This window comes from Passer domesticus, chromosome 8, assembly GCF_036417665.1.
Source record: "Passer domesticus isolate bPasDom1 chromosome 8, bPasDom1.hap1, whole genome shotgun sequence".
Lineage (NCBI taxonomy): Eukaryota > Metazoa > Chordata > Aves > Passeriformes > Passeridae > Passer > Passer domesticus.
In genome coordinates this window covers 49,083,357-49,102,930 of record NC_087481.1, presented here as the reverse complement: position 1 = coordinate 49,102,930, position 19,574 = coordinate 49,083,357, and the positions used below count along the sequence as shown (strand labels likewise).

The 19,574-nt window shown below is 45.3% G+C and overlaps 1 protein-coding gene across 4 annotated transcripts in view; it reads right to left on the bottom strand.

The window, feature by feature from the left end:
• SHOC2 (SHOC2 leucine rich repeat scaffold protein) overlaps positions 1 to 8,513 on the bottom strand; it is a 60,141-nt gene extending 51,628 nt beyond the window's left edge. The window contains exons 1-2 of one of the 4 annotated variants that reach the window (XM_064431274.1): positions 8,378 to 8,513; positions 7,505 to 7,655 (exon numbers count right to left, since the gene is read on the bottom strand). The gene's annotated coding sequence lies outside the window, so the exon portion shown is untranslated. Of the gene's footprint in view, positions 1 to 7,504; positions 7,656 to 7,772; positions 7,931 to 8,377 lie in introns of those variants that run through there. The other 3 variants (XM_064431275.1, XM_064431276.1, XM_064431277.1) reach the window with 3 other exon arrangements.
• Positions 8,514 to 19,574: the final 11,061 nt, after the last annotated feature.

Here is a 19,574-nt window from a genome sequence, read left to right as displayed (position 1 = left end):
TCTTAGAGACAGCAGAACAAACAGTGGGAGCCGGAATGCAGAAAGAGCCAAGCCAGAGACCCGGAGCGTGATGAAAATTCAGCCCTACCAGCGGAGTTAACTGCTTGTTAATGAAGGCGTATGCATCCCATCTGCTGACTGCAGAAGAGCTGGAACGGGTTCAAAAACAGCCCAAGACAGACATACCATCAGATATGTGATGTGAACGTTGTGATCCATACTCAGAAGTTTACCCCACGGATTTTGGCAGGGCTGAGTGCAGACCCAGACACACACACGGGCACCGAGGCGACAGGACACGAACCGTGTCCTTGTCACACGTTAGCTGTCACCGCCCGGTGAGAACAGGAATCCTTCCAGAGGAATGTGTTTATTCATTAATTCTGATTTCAGGAGAAAGTTCTGGCTTGCACCCAGCAGCTAATTGGTTCAATAAACAGCATCTCAGTTTAGAAGAAGAAAACATGATACTACAGTGAGAACATGTAACTGAAACCTCGATATCTGGGTATGACTTAGGGCTTCTCCAAAGAGCTGCCCTGCAAAGAGATAAGTTTTAAAAGACAAGACAGGATACAGCCTAAATGCAAGAAAAAAATTACAAAGATTTATCTGAAGACTTCTTAAGGGGAAAAGAGAAATTACTACTGTAAAAATGTCCCTAATGATGACCTAAAACATAGAAAATAAATTTATGGATGAAATCACAGGGGGAAAAAATCCATCTTGTTGCATTTAAATTCTGAATTAAATCTCATAGGTATAATATTTAAACTTTTGTTCCCTCCTAGCTAGCCCTGCCTCACACAATATGCTATAAAGAAAGCTGCCAAACAATTTTTTGAGTCTTCCAAAACGCAAGTATGTAGCCCACTGTGAAAAACAAACATGATCACCTGAAATCTGTGATCATCTGCACACCATCAGAGAGTTCAAAAGACATGAACAGACTTACCAAAATAAAATCTGCTGCACTAAAACAAGCTCCCAGGTATTTTCATTTGTGCTGTTTACTAATACAAATTTCCCTTTTCATGAAATGTACAATTTTAAATTCAATAAAGCTCACGCACCTGCCAGTATTAGAAAGTTCTCTTTAATAAGTAATATTTTTGGTTTTTTAAGTACTGAACAATAGCCATCAGATTTGAAGAACTATTTGAAAAGTAATTGTCACAATATAACATATTAACAAGAACATTTGAGCTGAGGTTTCATTTAACCCATACATCCCTTCAATAGGAAATTTGTGCAAATCACTCCAAATTATGCATATTATACATTCTTGGCTTTAGACCCTTTGATTGTACAGTCATATCCCTACATGAACCATTTTTAAGAGTCATGTACTCTAAGTGCTACATCAGAAGAAAGAGCAAAATGGATTTTCATGGTAAATCCTTCATATTCTGCTATGATCAGCATTTTGGAGGACTACAGAGATGAATTCTCTGTTAGCCACTCACTTCCTTGTTTAGAAGGACACTTTTTTTGCACTATTTCTTTTTATAAAGATCTATTTTTGACTGCAGTGGACCTTCGTTTACATGCTAAGCCACCTAATGCCTCCAGGAGACACACAGTTTGCTAGTGAAGTCATTTTCTCTCTGCTACACACAGTGACTCCGTGTAACTACACACTTCTAAACAGGAGTTGGTATTTGCAGCAATCTGCAAAAGGCTCCTGGCTGTGCAGTTATCCCTTGGAATTAAAAGAAATGCATAGTTCTGCTTTTCTGCAGCAGAGGGGGAAGGGGAATATAACAAAGCACAAAACTCCAACACCACAATTTCAGAAACACAACTTCTCATCTAATGAAGGGAATAATGATTGCTCAATTTTTTTCTTTGCCTTGGACAGCTGCAGGTTGATTGGGGGGGTGTTGAGTTGGGAGAGAAGCATTGAGAGAGATTACAAGGTGTTCTTTTTTTAATGAGGATGGAATGACGTTAGATTAGGTCTAACACAAACAAAAAAGGAAGACTGAAGCTAAGACTCTGAACCTTTCCATAGCACAATGCACTTCACTCAGCACCTGCACTTGCACTGTACACAGAGTTTCAGCTAATTATCTATAGATTTACTACAACCTTCACTACTGTGCAACATAAGCTTTAAGTTGTGACACACTGAGTAGCTTTCTTTTGTTTATTAAAAAAAAGTCTATGCAACAGCTAAGAAATAGTAAAAAAGAGGGTTGTTTTTGTTTTGTTTTTTGCTCTAAGCATTTTGACACAACATGAGTGTTTCCTCCCAGGACAACTGTCAATAACTACGATTAATGCTGTGTATTATAAAACAGATTATAACTTTCATCATCAAAAAAATTTACAACAGTCAGAAATCTTGTTACATAGGAGACTGGACAGTCCATATGCTACAGTTACAAGACAGAAGCCTCATAACAAAGAGAAAGCAAAATCCCCTATTTGCCAAGATTTAAATGGCTGCGGCACAAGCAAGAAAAAGGAAAAGCAAAAGAGAGAAATCTGACTCCTCACAATCATTGCTAAATCTGACTCCTCACAATCACTGCTGTACCTCAGCTACAAATAAATATCAGGCCCTGGTTGTTTTGGCTGCCAGTCAGGTATTTCTTCATAAAAGTAATAAATAAACTTACTTTTCTTCCCAGTCAAGACAACATGCCAGACCAATGGATTGTTCTGACCATTCAAACTGTCATGAAACAACTCTTCAGTTTCTGATTTAATACTAATTCCTATTAGGATGGAGACACTGAAAATACAGACCTACATACAACTGCAAATTCTGAAGTGGTTTTGCCATATTTCTTCATGTACTAAACCAACATTATCTGTAATATCTAATAGATAATTAAAATCCATACCTATCTGCACATGAAGTATAGATACACTACAGCTTAGTGTTCACAGATATTGGGGTTTCAAAATTATTTTTATGCTTTCAAATAACATTATTTAACCTTGAATTTTCATGCCCATCACTATAGTTATTCTAAACTTTAATAGACACAAATTTTTGACAGGATAAGTGTTAAAAGTACTGTATTATAGTAACACATATGTTGTTTGCAGCATTACACAGAATACTTCATATATAAGTGAATCATTCATCATCATATAGAACCCTAAGTAAATTTAGGATTCCTACAATACTATCACTTACTGTTTCAGAAAACAGTTTCTGTAATTTTAATTCTTACAACAAGCTCGTTCTGCATATCCTTAACCTGAATAACTCATACTTCTCTAATATGTGCAAACAAGTGGAAGAGTGACAAGCTACTAACCTCAGATATATTTTAAAAACCCTAACATTTGATTTAAACATACCTTTCTTGCTGCAGTCTTCATACACTAAAACACATAAAACAGAGTGAACCCTAGGATTAAAACAGATTAGCCAAAAAATAGTAATAATAGTTTCACGTACTACCATTCCCAAAATTTGACACATTGCATTAATAACAAGTCTGTAGCCACACGAAAAGCTGCATTCTCTGATGATACTAAAAAGTCCCAGTGCATCCATTAATCACTAAGAGTCAAGTACGTGATACTAATCACTGTTCTGTTCAACAACTACGTAAAACAAACTTTTGACAGACAGGTGATGGCAATCTGCCACCAGCTCCCAAAAAAGTGTCTGCTTCCAGTCACATCCCCGTATCGACACTTTCAAAAAGTCAACAAATGTTTCAGCACCAAAACAACAGTGACACAATGTTTCACATTCCTCTTGTAGAAAATATTCTCACAGACCTCCATAGGATTTCTGGAATTAATGCAAAACAAAACCTCAAGCAAACATGTTTTGCAACCCCAAATATAGTGAGTTTAGAAATAGTTGGTGAAAAACTGCTAAAGCTTGAAAAAATTTTGCCTCCAAGTGCATGTATCAACCTGTGGGCTGAAAGGAGTGGGAGACCAGAACATAGCTAAGTTAAAATTGCACCTCATCACAAACAAGCCTCGCTGTTTAATAGGGATGCACTTCAGAAACCCTCTCCAAAGCGATACCAACCACGAACAAGATCTGTGCTACAGAGAGAACCTATTTTAAAGCCGAGCAGTCAAAGCAGCGAGTGAATTGAGATGTGCTGCAACATTTATGCAGCCATTATAATGCAAATGCGGGAGGTATTAGAAAGGCTATTTGCATTGGTGCACAGCCCCTTCAGTCAGCGCACAATGCCGACAGAAAGAACAATTAGGATGCATGCATAACAAAAAGCCTGCGACCACAGGGTAGGCAGGTCCACTGAACCGGATACAATATCTACGGGATCAACAGGGCTCCATGGAAATACTGCTGGATCGCACCCTACCTCTTGTGCACGCTCAGAATATGAAGCGTCCTTGGGCACAAAAGCACGCAAAGATGATCGGCACAGCAAAGGTGAGAGCAAGCTGCGACCAGCTTAATGCGAGCGCCAGCCTCACGTCTCAAAGACAGCACCCGGGCTGGAGCACAGCTCGGTGCCCAGGCTGCTCCTCCCGGCGAACCCCCACCACTAACACACAGCAGCAAACTTTCAGCTTGGCTCAAAAACACTTTTCTGTGGCAAAAAAAAAATGCTCTCCAGCACTGGTTGAGGCAGAAAGGGAGGCAGGCGTGCAAACCAGGATCTAATGCACATCCACTCTGAGAACAGACTACGCTTTTGTAGAGAAAGCAAAAAGCAAACTAATAGACTCAAGTATTTACCTTTTTTTTTCCCAACATGTACACCTTAATGGTAAAACAATATTAAAACAACCAAGTATCCAAGCAAGCCAGATTGTTTTAAGAAGTTTTTTGACCATGTATCCTAGTATTTATCTACACCAATTCACAGCCTCTTAATACATCCTCACAGCAGTCAGCATGTCTGCAATTATGTGATGGGCTCTGTTCTCTCATTTCTCTTGTAGAGCAATACAGATAAAGTACCTCTTAAACTGCGACAATCTTAAAACAGTCTAAAATCACCACACGGCACAAACTCACTTTTTTACAAGCAATTATAAACTGTCCAAAATCTCTATACAAAAGATACACTACCTGGAGGTAAACGATGGAAAAAATCTTAGTAATTAAAATTCCCTTTTCATCCAGAGACCTGGATATCCTGAAAATGCCTTTATTGAACCAAATTTGATGTTGGAGAATTCCCAGATTTATAATAGTACGTGATGTGTATTTCACAACAGAGTCAAGGCAAAGCAATGCAGCAAAAAAAACCCAAGCGAATTAAGGTCAATGGCTAACACAGCAAACATTACCTTGCTTATTATAACAACCTGTTACATTTCAGCCCTGTCCATTTTGTAAGACAGCAAGACCACTGTATGAAACAGACTAGACCATGTCAGCCAGTACAGCTACCACCAAAACAAGAGTTCTTTTTATCTGTACCATCAGTTGTAACTGGCTTTTTAATCTTTGGTTCTGTATCCTCCCCAGCCCTCTCACACACACACACGCAAACCCACCAAAAAGCGAGAGGAGAAATAGCTTCTCTGAGGTGCAGTTGCATGCAGTAAAAATAAATACAAGGTATTATGACAACAGAGTGAAAAGCAAGCCTCACTTCAATTAAAAGAGCATCCACTGAAAAATAAAATCAAAAGCAATGAGCCTCGAAGTGTTCCGGGTGGGAAATGGCACTGGCCACACTGAACGGGAGGGGTGGCGGGCTGGACATGAGGACATGGCACCAGCTCTTCCTGCACCCAGGAACAGCACAGATACCCCAAACCCAGGTGCTGGGGAGAGCAGGGGCAAGCTGGGCACCAGGGACAGCCATGCCAGGGGCCGTGGTGGGACACGGGAAGGGACAACGCTGCCTTCCCCTCCCGCGCACAGAAGCTTTCATCTTTCCTCAAAGACGAAGGAGAACCTGCTCCTAGAGAGACAGGGCTCCTTCTAGCACCCACCCAAATTCTCCACTGTGGTATTTTGCAACCACTGAGGTCTCTTAAGGCAGTTTTATTTCCTTGCTACCATACTAAACCTTCCCAAAACAGAGCTTGGTTATTTACTGCGCTTCCTCAGCCTTGTCAAGGAGGGATCGCAGAATGTGATCTTTATTTCGAACATGCAGAAGATGCTTTGACAGCCCTAATGCAATTACCATGCATGAGCACCGTGCCCACACACAAGCATCGACATCCACCTATTTCACGGGTGCTGGACACAGCTGCCGGCTCGCGGTGACAAGCCAGGACTGCCACACACACGCTGCTCCAGCAGAAACACGCTTTTCTAGAAAGCCACAGCCAAGTCACAATCAATCCAAGGGCTTCCTAAAAGGCACACGCACAGCAGTGATCTTCCGAGCAATTAATTTCTGTGCATAGGCTAACGGCGCAGGGAGACAGCTGGAGAAAATATCCCTCGTCTGAAGGAATCCCTTCAATCACACAAGATTCCTGGAGGAGAATACACCCGTCAGTGCGATTTAAGTGTCAACATAACAAAGGAACGCCCCTCCCAGCACCTCCTGCCTTACAGATATGCCACGCTGGAAAGGGAAAAACTACACCGGGAACAGCAGCTACTCACAACCAGAACTGTTCATGGACCCTCCCCTGCCATCACCACAAACAAAAAACGCTGGGGATTGTTTCTGGAAAGAGCAGATAGAGGGACGTGGAAGAAGACAGCATCCTCTTTGAGGATCCCTCAGTATTCCTCAAAGGAAGGCTGTGGACACAAGGACAGCTTTGTCTGGAATCATCTTTGTGTATTACAAGGTTGCATATAAAATCAGTTTTGCCTAATATACAGGCTTTGCCTTGCCACATGTACAGAAATGCTGATGGCCAGCAAACAGCCTAAAATTAAAGGAATATGGCTTCAAATTAGTAAAATTATCTCCCATTTTACTCATCCAGAGCAAAGAATAATTGCATAGAAAACAAAACAGTGAAATCCAAAACATTCAAGGGGAATGAAGATGATAGGGGTGTTACTAAAATTAAAATGTATGCACAGTAGTGTAATAACAAATTCATAAGATACTGTAAATCCTTCCCAAAACCAGAGTAGGTTTATATCAAGATCACCATACAACATATGCCTGAAATATGGCTGTAAATAAGTGTGATTTAATTTGACCACCACCTACTTTAAGCCCTTGATTTTATAAACAGAAGTATATCATAATGACTAGTGTTAAAAAAAAAGAAAAAAGAAAAACAACACACACAGTTTAGGAGGTAAAAAGAACGATATACAAATCAAACATGCAAACAAGAAACAGAAGAAAATTAAGACCCTAAAGGTAATTACCAAAACCATCTTAACTTCTATTCTGATAGCCAAAAAAAATCCCCACCAAGTACTGCAGCAATGACAATACACACAATTACAACTCCTCGATCATTAGTACTCTGCCTCAAAAGTCTGCACATGTGCAGAACGCAATGCTTCCACAGTCCCACCTCAAAAACACAACTTAAAGATTACCAGTACTATTTCAGCACTTCACAATTGTTTTCTCACACACCGTGACGTTTTATTCCACGTCCATACCTGCTCCTAAGTAGGATGGACAAGTGAAGCAGCAACACAGTTTCACCAAACTTCAGTTCTGCTGAATTGCTGTGCAGCTCACGCCCAGTCGCAATTTTAGTCAAGGCGGCCGTTCACCTTACTAAGGTTACTACAGCTTTTGAAGCATTTCCTAGGGAAAGACACGAACAACTCGGTGAAGACGCCTTCTACAGCCACAAACATACGCGGGAAGCTGTCACACCGCTTTTCTCCGTCACACCTCTGTTTTAAACACCGGGAAAATCACCTGGCTAGACAGGAAGGCGACGACTTTTGAGACGAGGTTCTGTCTCTGCGGCTCCATCGGAGCTGGCACAGTAAATACATCGGGTGAAGCAGGAAAAGCGCCCCACGCCTGTGCGAGGGTGGGGGCCGCACGGAGCCGGCAGAGGCAGCGGCAATCACTGCCCGCCCGCCGGTGATCATTACCCCGAGCGCCGCCGCCACCGCACACACGCCAGCTCGCTCCGGCGTCCCCGTGCCAGCTCCGGCACCGAGAGCCGGCGGGCAGGAGGAGAGGTGAGGCTCTACGACGGAGCTTCCTCCTTTCTTTCTGTTGTTATTGTTGTTGTTGTTGTGGCGGTCGCTGCCATCGCCCGGCAGCCCCGCGGGGGCGATGGCCGCCCCCGGCCCGGCCCGAGCCGCCCCACCTGCGCCGGGCCCCGCGGACCGGGCGGGGCAGCCCCGCCGGGGCGGGCACGGGCTCCCCGCCGGCCGCCCCGCCGCCCCCACCTGCGCCCCGGCCCTCCCCGCCTTTGTGCCCGCGGCCTCCCGCCGCCCCCGGCCGCCGCCCGCTGTCAGCCGCCGCCCCCGGCCGAGCCCCCGGCCCGCCCGCCCCGTACCGTACCGTACCGTGCGGCTCCGCCATCCTCCCGCGGCGCGCTCGGCTCCGCTCCGCGCCCGGCCCTGCCCTGCCGGCCACCGTCTGTGCGCACCGAGCCGTCACGGGACCGCCCGCCCACGGCCCTCCCGCGGCTCTCGGGGCGGGCCCGCCGAGCGCGGACACCGAGCGCTTCCAGGTTACGGCGGAAGCGCCGCGTTGCCCGTGGCGACGGCGGGAGCGGGGCCGTGAGGGGCCGGAGCCCGGGCCGGCTCCCCGCGGGGCTCGGGCACGGCTCCCCGCGCCCATGGCGGGTCCCTGGTGGGTGCCCGGCCCCGCACACCCGCTGGAAGCTGCCCCGGGTGCGGAGCGCCGCCCGCAACTCGGCCGGTGCCCGCTGCGGCTCTTTAAAGTGTTACAGCAAACAGGACGGGTTCCTGCCGTTCCAAGAGCTGGCCCCCAGCGCAGCAGCCGGGATCGGGATTCTGGAGGGTGGGCTGGTGTGGAGCAGCTCTCCTCAGTGCTCAGCTCAGGGCTCAGCTGCAAGGCGCCGTTAGCTGCTGAGACACCGCCAAAGACATGGACACGGGCACCGCGACATTCCCGTGCCTCCTTCCTCCACAAATCGGGACCATCCCCAGCTGGCAGTGCTGTAACCCCAGACCGATGTGCTGACTCCCCTTCCTGCAGCAGACATCTCAGGCTAAGCCCCACCAAGCTGCCTTCGCAAGGGATACCAGAAGGTGACAACCACACCTCTGTGTAGACAAGTACACCCCAGTGTGACAGAGCACCTGCCATCAGTCGCCCTTTCATTTAGGATGGGCTTTAAAAGCAAGTTCTTTGACGACTTGTTATAACAGAGCTTTCAGTATTTTGCTGAGAAAGGTTTAGCTTTTTAATGCTAAGTTCTCAGGTGGTTGCAATCAGCTCCCCTTTCAAGCCTTGATGGATTCTGCACTGCAGTAGCATCTCAACTTTATAATTTATAAAATATGTTCAAATTAATAGGAGTCTACTAATTGATCTCAGTACTTGCTAGTCTGGACTGGTCCCACAGGCTCACGTTCAGCAGCTACTTCAGCAGGATCAAAACCATGAGTAAATTGGGGAGCCACATCAGATAGTCAGATCTGAGTATCTGCTATTTCCATCAGATTTTTTACAACTTTTGGCAATCATCTAGGCTAGTCTCATTGAAACAAGGCTATTCGCATTCAATTATCAAATACCAAAATTCTGCCAATTGCCTTTGTGTGAGTCTTTGGCAAACCAGGCAGTTCAATGTGGTTATGTGGGCTTTTACTAATAAATGCTGGACGGAATTAAAAGCAGAATTGGAATTTTGGCATATTGGGTCACAAGACAGAAACCAGTTGAAATTTCCTAGTGACAATATTTCTTACAGTGACTGGATGTTTATTTGCTGTTATTAATCAGGACTGTGCAGGATCCTCTACAAGACATGGAAATACACACTTTGCTTTGAGAGCTTGGAGTTTGAAAAAAAAGTTTCTTGCGTGACTTAATTGAACACAGTCATTTGCATTAAAAGACTGTAGTGTTGTAGGGAGGATCTGAACGTTTTGTCACGTACCTTTACATTTCTCAGGCCCTTTGTGTGCAAAGTGTCACTGCCCAGTTGGCTTAGCATTGAAATATTTACCAAGGATATGTGGTACATGTACTCTGGTTCTGTTAGAGAGTCTACTTTTGGTTCCACTCACTTTGCTTTAAAAAAAAATATTATTTGAAATCTAAAGAAGTGTTACTTTATACTCAAAAAAACCTGATTTATTCTGAAAAGCTGATATAAAGCAGAGCAGGACAATTGTCACAAGAGATAAATCAGCCAAGAAATTTACACTGCTAACTCCACCCTTCTGCTGCAAATCCTTCAATGTGTCATGTGAGATTAGACTGATACTATGGCAATACTTGTGCCAACAATCAGAACTAACAGACATTTCTGCAAAGGCAGAATTCAGGCATGAAAGATTTGTTTTTAATCTGCCCAAATGGAGTAGGTAATTTTATACCCTCCTACTGGATGCTGGAAAGCTCAGCTCCAACCTACTCCCAGTCTCCATCAGCAATGTTTGTCCCCAGATCTCCTTGGCTCAGGCCTGCCCAAGAGCAGAGGGTGAACACAGGAGTTCACAATCCTTACAAGTGTCAGCGAAGGGTCTCTCAGGATCAGGAGATTGTTGCCCCAGAAACCCCACAGGACTGTACAAAGACCTTGAACTATTGCCATCCACACTGAAACAAGCAGGAGGAGAAATATAATTAAAGAGCATTTCATAACCTACATGGCTCTGAATTAAGGTTTCACTGGCAATTTCGTTTGGACATTGCCTAACTTTTAAAGGCTTGGCTTTGCAACATTCATAATGTTCCTGTAACACCTGTAGCATTTCCTGTGCCCCTGGAAAGGACAGCTGTTGGTGCAGGATCACACAGCATCACAGCACCTCCATGGGCCATCAGCTGTGTGTCCCCACCCTTGTGTGTCCAGCACAGACTCCTACCCCTGTTACTGAAAGAGAAACAGCAGCAGTGGCTGTCATCCTCCATCCAGACCAGCAGCAGAGGGGGATGAGTGTTGGAATTTGGATTATTCAGTGGATTCGTAAGGCAAATCCTAAGGCTATTTAGTATTTACACAGTTGTTTCAAGCATGTTTCTACAAAACAGTGTGATTTATTAGGAGCTAGCTCTTACACAATGAACTAAAATAAAGCAATTAATTAGTTAAGCTTGCTTAAGCCGACTACAAGATCAATCTAGCAACTTCAGAATCATCTTTGACCGAATTCAGATACCTCTGATATATAGCCCCACTTGCCTTTTCTTAATTTAGTAGCTGCCACACTAATGAATTGACCCTTTCTCCCTCGGTCATGTGGCCTTTTCACTACCTCCTCCCAACTGTAAAATTTTTGTCATCCAACTACTCAAAAGCCTGCTCTCCTCCCCCAGGCAGGCAGCTGCTGCTGCCTCGGCCAAGGACACAGCTCCAGTCCTTTCTGTGCTGCTGCTGGGGCAGACAGCACAAGAGGCAAATTCTTTGCTGGCTGAGCCAACACGAAGACCAGCCTCAGGGAAGCTCTGTTCCACTTCCAGCTCTGCAAGTCAGGATGTCCCAGCAAGCAGAGCCCGTGGTGCCCCTTTCCACCCACACACCCCCTGCTCTGCCCCCTGTGGGGCTGCTTCCCACAGCTCTCCCCTGCTACTCCCTTCCCTCCCTGCTGCCTGTGCCCGATCTCCACTCTCAGGCTTGGATCACCTGTTCCTTCCCCAGACTGTCCCTCCTTTCTCAATCTCCAACAGGGCCTCCAATTTCATTCCCCATGCCAGGTCCTAGTCCAGTCTCTTGTCTGGTTCTCCATGTCACTGCCTATCCCCCTGACTTTCTACTGTCTTCCTTCTTCTTTCCTTGTACTGAAGTTCTGTTGTGTCTTCTGTCTGCCAGCTCCTTGCCAACCAGTCTCAACATAAAACTCTAATTCCCAGTTGTTCTTTCTTTCTTTCTGTATCTCAATCTCCCACTATCATGTCTCAAATTTTAAAATTTCACACTAGGTTTTACCTTCCTCTCATCTACACCTCAATCTATCTAGACCTTCCTGTCACATCCTGTTCCTTTCCCTTGAATTGTCAGTTTGCCAGAAGTTTGGCTTCAGTCTTCTGGCCAAGGGTTGCAAGGGGTTTAGTTATTCTGGGGGATAGAAGCATGTTTTGAAGGCTGATGGCACAACAAATCCCACTTAATTTTGTGAGCATCATACCCATCATGGAAATAGTGTATGCCTTTGTCATTCTTTTCTGTCTTTCCCTCGAGTGGCACCTTGGCTCCACTGCCTTTATTATGAGTAGACAAAAACTGGGAAGGCTGGACCACTTGGCAGAAGGGGAGAGAGGAAGTCACAGAAACCAAACCTGGAGGATGCACATGGAGAGTCAGAGCCCTTGTCAATGTCTAGAAGCTGATCCTCAATGCACTGGCTGACACCAAGCTCTGTCCCATTGAAATCAGACTCTGAACCCCCAGAGCAAAAGCTTCTGCCTGGGGAAAGATGCCTTTGCAATACAAAGAAGGATGCAAAGAAGGGGAACCCCAAAATGTGGTTCTCTGTTGAAGGACTACAGTACAATAAGATATTGCTATTTTTACTGTCACTTCCTTTTATATATTCAGAGCCAGGTCTGCTTACTTGAGTGACAAGAAGTTATTTTTGCTTTTTTCTCCAATTGTTTTTACAAAGCAAATGTAGGATAAAAGGACAGAGTATCTGTATTCCCAAAAACAAGCAGCACGATTTAGGATTTTAGAACTACCATAAAAACTAATTCTGGTCCTGCCAGCTTCTACTTTCAACTCATTAGCCACCTATCCATGTCTGTTAGCAATTTTTAAAAAAGGCTTCCTCTCTCTTAGAAGAGCTCTTCCAGGTGGAAAGACAGGACATATCAGCAGCACATCCAGAATGTCATGATGGAGTTATTTTCTTATTTACCTATATGAGCATAAACTTTTTCCAGCATGTGCTGTGTCCTAACTGCCCCAAGGCCAGCAGTTCTTCAGTTTGCTCAGTACAAGGGAAAACTGCAAGTCCAACAGGCTATCAAGCAAGCTAATCTTCAAAGATACAAATGGAGAGTCAACCAGTTCAAACAATTTATCTTGCAGAGTCAACACAACAAACAACACAAACAAGCAAGAGCTTTTTCATTCACAACAGACAATAAACTGTATTTTTTTAGTGTAGCTATTCTAGACAGGATAGTAACAGCTGCTATAAACTCTTATTTTCCTCTGCAGTGAAAGACAGAGCAAATTAAAGGCTTCAGTTGCCTGTACTTTGAAAGGGGAGAAAGGCCAGAATGAAAACTCAGTTAAACTGAAACAGATGCTGATTATTCCAGCTCCAGTCAGGACAGCCATGAAGAAACCAACCTTTCTTGATTTAATTTTCCTTTCTGGTGCTTGCAAATCCATTTCTGACATCCCAGGGTAACTCAAAAGGACAAAGCAGGATCCAACAGGACACACTGCTCAGGGAGACAAAATTCTCTTAGCTTTGGTCTGCAGCACCTGAATCTCAGTGGGTAGTGTGCCTTCCAAGGATTAACCACATCCAGGTCTAGTATAACTCCCACAACTAAGGGGCAAGAGGGGATGAGTGTTCTCAAAAGTGAGTTTAAATCTACAGAAGTTGACTTCCTCTGTAGTCAGTAAGATAAGCCCAGTGCATAGGCACTCTGAATCACATTCTGAAGAAATCACTTTTTCCATTGACCTCATGCAGACCCTGGGGAGTTGAGCTTTCCAAGGGAAAAGCCACTTCCTCCCCAGGAAAGTGCATTCAAGTCTAAGTGGCCCTGGGTTCACCAGCTTTTCACATGCCTCACGAGCTGCTCGAGTGCTGTAGGTCTGTGCCTGCAGGTGGTACAAGGCATCTTCTACCATTGTACCTGTTTCCCTTGGCTCTCATGGCAGTCTTCTAAAAGAGGCTGGCACCAGTACTGTGGTGTGGCTCAGATTTCATTTACACTGCATGTTGTTTCATGCCTTCAGAGATCCGTGGAGATTAGTACCAGGCTGACTGGAATGGCACGGTGTGCAGGAATGGGAGGGCAGCCCAAGTTTTTCTCTGCTGAACTTCATACAAGGGCATATCCTGACTCCATTCCACATAAAAGAGGGAGCAGGCTTCCACCTCCCTGCTGTCCTCTCTGATCTTCCTGCTCTCAGCAGCCACAACAGAGTGGCAGTGTAGTCCTTCCTTCTGAGACAAAGCCTGACCACAACCAGTTCTTAACTGTATCATTTCAGCTGATAAAGGTGTGAAGCTGAAGGAAGGAGGCTCCCAAAGAAGCCAAGAAAGGGGAAAGGTCTCTGGCAGTGGCGGCTCCAGGAAGGCAGAACAACTTTATTACAGGCTTTTTTGAGATTGCTGTAAACAACTCACCTGTGTCCTAAAAGTGGCTGGGAGTGGCAGCACGTCCATGCTGAGCTGTGTGAAACGGCTGCCCCTGCCCAGGCACGTATCACTGCCAGCAGGTTAACCCAGGCCACAGGCACAAGCAGGATTACAGCTTGTCACTGCTGCAAGCTCTGCTGCCTGAAATGTGGAAGAAGATGAAGATCAGCTGAATAGGAGAGTCTCCACAAAGACAAACAAACAAACACAACCCTCGTTCACATCCTCACAATCAGAAAAATATTCCTTAAGAGTGACCCAGGAAGAAGAAGTTGAGTTTGAATAAAATATTTGCCTGTTGGTCTTAATAGCTGCAGCTCTGATATTTTTTCTTCCTCTTCAGAGTGCCAGCAGTGATTGAGCGCTGGAGCCAGGGATGTATTTCCTGAAGGGTGACAAACAGCAATAAAGCCTAAAGTCAATTCCACACTGAAATTCTTACATAAATTGCTCCTTCCTGAAGAAGAGAGATGGATGAAAAATCAAATCAGAAAGTAGTATGAAATTAGTAATCCTACAGTTCAGTTACAGCAAGTGAAAAGAACGACCCCAAAAATAGTAAAGGAGGCAGGCATTACAGGGAGTACACCTGTAAAGGGAGGTTTCAGCTGAGGATTTCTAAATTAAACCCTGAAAACTAAATCATTCAGGTGCAGATAGATCTTCCAAAAGGACATCGTAACACTCCTTCTGCCCAGAGCCATGAAAACTATTGCAGAGTGAGTGCCAGCAACCCTAACATTTACTATTATTGTGGTAGTGCACCAGAGCCTTGGTCCTTGTGTGGGGGGCTGTACAAGAAGAGCGTTCAGATTCAGAGGCTGAAAGCCAAGTGTAAAACCAGAAAAATAACACATATTTGTCACAGGCACAGGGAGCATGAGAGAAGAAAAGCAGTCAGGGCACTGCCAGGATTTTTTATAGGCCATACAGACAAGAAGAGTGTCAGAGAGAGCTCAGAAAGATTATTTTTCAACACACATTATTAAGAGCCTGGTAGCAAAGATGGGAGGAAGCACAGAGATACTCTGGAACAGATGAACAGGGATGGGCTGGAAAAAGATGGATCTTGAAGAGGAAGGAGCAACACAGAGCAAAGGGCTAAGAACAGTCCTGCATTGTGAGGACAAGGGCTTGGTTATCCAAGAGTTTTCTTTCCCTCTCTTGTTTCCCAGGGGGAGGAGCAGTGTTTCAAGGGAGAATTAATACAATCATTTCACTGTGTTGAGAGATTTATAGTTTGACTTTACCATGTGTTAAAATATTGATTCTCTTTCTAACATATGCTTGAGATATTGACAATGGGGTTTTTTTTTCTCTATAGAAGACTGACTTCTGCAAACAAAAGGTGGGATTTCATGGTAGGATGCAGCGAGGATGGGTAAAAACAAAGTGATGTAAGAGAAGCACAAGTCTCGAATTTCTTCCACTCAATTACATAAAGATAGCAAGAGAGACACTGAGCAGTGTGTGGCGGTGAGAAGCTGGAATAATTAAACAATAATCTGACAGACGGTGCACTTACGGGCAATTACAGCAAGCCTCTGCTGGCACTCCAGGGCACCAGGCCAAAGACTTAAGCGATTCAAACCACACAAGTAGAGCAGTAACCTCCTAGAAATGCCACTGTAGAGCATTTGGCTTAGGAGCCCAGAATGGGACTTACATGGAGCCAGGTCTCTGCATTTACCAGGTGTTAGCAGGAAGAGCAGCCTGTCAAAAACTGTACCTGTGTCCCTCGGATTATGCATTTCCAGGCACGTCTCCTTGCCTTTTGCATACAGCTTGAAGATCTGCCTCAAACTACATCAAACTGCATCACACAACAAACATAAAATAAGTATATTCAGAACGTTCCACTAAAAAAAAAATAATTTGTCTGCCAACTTCCTTTCAAAAACAAGGACTGGGTTAAACACCAAGCGACCAAGCTTCAGGCTCTGAAGGCATTTGGGATTCCTGCAGGGAGCCACGCCAGGCTTTCTGTTCCTTGCCTTACCCCACCCAGTAAACCCAAACCACCTTCCTCCTCCTCCTCTCTCTGAAGCTGGGCTCTGTGTCCCAGGGTACCACTCAGCAGCTTCAGGGACAACTGCATGAAACCTGCAGGTGTATTTCTGAAAGCACTGGGATGCATTGTTCAACAAATGCTGCCACACTACATTTCTGATCTCTTCGGCACACAGAGAGGTGAAACAAGCTCTAGCATTTTAGAAAAGAAGAAAAGAGAGAGAGATCCAAGTGGAAAACACTTGATGCTGTTAAAATCTTCTTAAACTGTCAACAAAGAATTTACTCAGAACAGAAAGTCACCTTCAAGATGGGTAGTTCTCATCAAAGTGACTTGATGAGAGGTATTTTTAAACACCCCATGTCTGGAGCTGCATGATTATACAGGACTCTGAACCAAATTTTTGCTTTTAAAAGTAAGGACTTGATTCCAGACTTTCTTGTCATATGGAAAACATGAACTTGAAAGGCTTAAAAAGCAGAAGGAAAATAAAAAGCATTTAAAATGTATAAAGACAAAACCCAAGCCTCATAAACAAATGGGACTGGCAACATTGCTTCACCTAAATGCTTTTTTCTTCTACTTAGTAGGAGATGTTTCTCAAGACTTGAAATAAGTGTTGTTTTGTATCTGCAGGGCTTTCAGCAAGTGGCTGCCAAATTACGAAACCCTCTGGATTCCAGCAATGCACATCTCTGCTGTCTGCTGCACTCAGAGTATCTGGGAACAGGAGGAGGAAAACAAGCTTATCATTTATAAAATTATTGCTGGTTTTGTGGCTGTGAGGCTCTCTGCAGTGCACAAGAATAACTTGTTTGTGACATCAGTAAAATAAGGATGTGCAACCTAGAGCACGTTGTCCTCTCCATGGATACCACGCTCAGGCTTTCTCAAATAACACTGGGTTTCATCCCGAGGTCGAGTCTCAGGACTCTGGGAAGCTTCATGGCATGGAGACACAACTTGAGACCTGAGCACAAGGACAGTCTTGTTCTGACTTCTTCAGCCCCGTGGAATGACACCAAGATAATGCGCTGACTCAGCACAGCCCCACTGCAAGTGCACGGTGCTTTTCCCAGATGGAAGGGCTTTGGCAAAACTTCCCAGCTATTCCTGGCAACTGGAAAGGCCCGTGAGAGAAATGAATGGGTGCTTGAGCACATGTCAACCCCAGAGGACAAAAAGGTCAAAAAATGGGGTATAACTATGAATAAATACAAGCCTTACTCAAAACTAAACTCAGTCCTGTTTTTAAGGCACTTTGAAAAGCAGGATATTAAGCTGCATGCCCAAGCCTCCCTCCTCTCTCTCATCCAGACTTCCCAGTCATGAAGGTGGTAACTATGATTTTTTTTCCCAGGAAAGGAAAAAAGGAAGGAGGTGTCTTAAAAACAGACTTACTAGAAACTGTTGAAAACAACCTCCACAATCACGCCTGTCCCAGTGCTATCAGCTTCCTAGATAGGCTGCCAAGCTGGCATTTGAGTAGCTAAGAAAATGGATCTAGTACAGGATGCCAGACTTCTCAGTCACTAAAAAGCTCAAGCAACAAACTGAGCTGACCATTGTTTCTTATCACCAAGCAAACAAACCCTGTTGGCAGGAAAACTGCTTTTGGAAAGTGATTCCCTGCACAACTGAGATGGGCTCCAAATGCAAGTGCTCACATAATGCTGGACTCCAGGTGGCCATTGGCACTGTGAAGGACACTGGTGAAAAACCTGGCCTACAATTTGATTTCAACATCTTGCTTTCAGCTCGTTTCTGTTGCTCTGCAGGCCATACTTGTTACCACAGGAATAACTCTGCTTTCACAGTGCAAAGTTTTCAGTCATAACTGGGTATCTTTTATGTTCATTTTTAGCCCTGGCCATATCTAAGAGGGTGGATAGTTTCTTACAAACAAACTGACAAACAACTACAAATTACTGATCTGCAAATTGCACGTACTGTTTAAAATGCCCTGGTCTAAAAACATCCATCATAAAGCAGTGCCTTGTCCTTTCCCTTCCAGTCAGCACAAAATACTGATTGGCACAAGGAAAGGCACATCAGACAAAGGAACTTTTCTCACTGAAATCGGTGGGAATGCTTCCGAGCACTTCAAAGGATAGAGAAAGATGTCCCCAGCAAGCACATCCATTTTATAGCCTCACCAACGCTGGTATTCTGACCTGAAAGTGGAAATGTAAGTAAGGCCAAAAAGGGCCCTTTCTGTGCTGCCCAGGAGAGTCCCCTTTGGCCAGCTCCACAAAGGCAGGAGGAGGAGCCCTGCTCTCTCTCACGCTCTGGGCTCTGCTGGCCTCCAACCCAGCATCAGGAGAGGCTTCCAGAGGTGCAGCCGGGTACCTGAGGGATTGTCAGCTTCCTACTCTAGGTTGCCTAAAGGAAAAAGGAAATAGTTCTGGAACAATGCAGGCAGAGGCTTTAAATAACTGGCAGAGAGGTGCCGCTTACTGGAAGTTAAAAGTTTTATCACTACTCTCCCAGCAAACCTTTGATCCCACAGCAGACAGCTCCCACCGGAGCTAGCAGAGGGAAGGAAGCATGCAGACAGCCACCACCAAGGCAAAATGGAAAAGAATTATCAAAGATCATTTTCCCCCTCATTTTACTCATCCACGGCCATCCCTGCACATAGCAAGAAGCCAGATCTCAATCCCAGCACACTGCAAGGAGCGTTCCCCCTGCCAAGGCCAGGTGAGCAGGATTACCATCCTGAGCTGGCAGTCCCGGGCGCACAGGGTGTGCGGGGCACACAGCAAGCTCATCAGCAAACTCCAGAATTACAACACATCCCGGAACGGGGCCTGCCGGGGCACGGGGCAGGTGAATCCCTGCCGGCCCCTCCCGCCTCCCGCGGGGCTTTCCCAGGGAAGCTGCTCCCGGTGGCAAAGATCCTGCGAAAGGCGGACCCCGTGGGGATCGCGGTGCACTGGCCCGTCAGGTTCGGCGACATTTGAGCTCTCGGTGTTTAGAAAGAGAGCGGCTTTTGCTGCTGTTTACACGTCAAACACAGCGTGATTCACAGCGCGATCCCCAGGCGCTGCCTGCAAACGAAAACCGGGACGCGTACGCCCTGGCCACGCCCGTCTGCTGGACGGTGTTTGCTGGGGATTTTATTTACAGAAGCAGAAAATGAACCATAAAAGCGCCTCAAAGCCTGAGTTCCGCGGCGGGCCCTGGCAGGCGGGCAGGCAGCGGCTCGCCGGGCCGGGCAGGCCCGCGCAG